At 38.7% G+C, this 1347-nt stretch overlaps 1 long non-coding RNA gene across 1 annotated transcript; it reads right to left on the bottom strand.

Moving 5' to 3' along the window:
* Positions 1 to 323: 323 nt before the first annotated feature.
* Positions 324 to 932, bottom strand: LOC106942692 (uncharacterized). The gene is made up of 3 exons (XR_001423692.1): positions 754 to 932; positions 483 to 652; positions 324 to 408 (listed from the first exon to the last, which is right to left on the bottom strand). It is a non-coding gene; the product is annotated as an uncharacterized LOC106942692 (long non-coding RNA).
* Between the last annotated feature and the right edge of the window lie 415 nt (positions 933 to 1347).

The raw sequence follows: 1347 nt of genomic DNA, 5'->3' as shown, positions 1-1347 counted from the left end.
AGGTGAGGCTCTGCCTCACCTGACCGCATGTCACTGACTAAAAGTAGATATAAATATATATGAAGTATACTTGTACCAATTTTTAAATTAGAACTTTAAACATACTTGAATATAATTGTACCAAAATACACTTTTAATATATTAAAAAGTATACTTTAAGTGAACAAAATATGTATTTGCCCAAGTGTAAATATACACTTGCTCAAGTGTATATTTAAAAGCCATTTAAAATATCTGTCACAGATATTTTGTGTATATTTTAAAATTGTCATCCTGGATTTGAGTTTCTTGACCCACATGCAAGTTCACACAAAACCAGAGAAAACTGTTCAGTAAAAGTTTAATGCATTTCCAAAAGTACACTCTGACTGTGTTCCAGGAAACGGGATTGGCAGATCAGCTCGGGTTCTGTTCGGATAAGGGAGATATTAGTAGGGACCGGGTTTTGAGAGATCTTGATTGGTTTTGAGGGATAAGCTTACCGTTTTACGGGTGGTGGTTGTGCGGAGGGAAAGGCCAGGATCCGGGAGCGTAAAGATGACCGACGATGGAGTGGGGAGGAGAGCGGCAGGCAGAGATGTTCAATCTTGGCAGGGAACGATTTCCCAGTCCCGACTTGATTCCTGGCTTGAATCCAACAGCTGATCGGTTTCTGAGGGAAGACAAAAAGTTACTTGAAGTCTCTTAAAAAATCCATAACATATTTTATTTTATTTTATTTTTTTTTGGGGGGGGGGAGGGTTAGACTCTGACCAACAAGTGGGACCATCGAGCGATGAGTGACTGTTCCACTGTTTCTTAAAAGTCCAGTCAATCACTTGGAATCAGCTGCCGGTGCGCCAGCCTGTCAGAACTCTCCCCCGAAGATCCTCTGTAGGAAAGAGCACTCACACTAACCCGAATCCTAACAAAAATATATGCTCAAAATAGATATTTTTAAATTAACTTAATGCTTTAAATTATTAATTTCAGTATGTTTTAAATTACATCTCAGTNGTGGCACGGTCTATTTCATTTGATGCTATAATTGACAAATGGGCAAGTGCAAAGTCACGGAATGTAACAATTTAAATTCCATAAATGTTAAAACTCTGACAGAGTTCAGGCTGTTAAGATTTCATATTTCCAAAACACAAAATGTTGAGCACTGAGTGCCCTTGCTGTTAAATATTTGTACTCTAATAAACTTATTTGCTTATGATTGAAAAATTCACCTGATAGAATATGTGAAAATGTATGTTCTAAGTGCATGACTAAGGGAGGAAACCTGAGAAACGGGGCAGAGTGGTTCGGGGGGGGGCAAAGATATGTTCGCATCCACCTCAAATATATGGAGTTGCGCCCCTG

This window comes from Poecilia latipinna, unplaced genomic scaffold, assembly GCF_001443285.1.
Source record: "Poecilia latipinna isolate Pla-1442-1.1 unplaced genomic scaffold, P_latipinna-1.0 Scaffold4479, whole genome shotgun sequence".
Lineage (NCBI taxonomy): Eukaryota > Metazoa > Chordata > Actinopteri > Cyprinodontiformes > Poeciliidae > Poecilia > Poecilia latipinna.
Note: the sequence above shows the minus strand (reverse complement) of the source record. Positions and strands in the feature narration are given on the sequence as shown.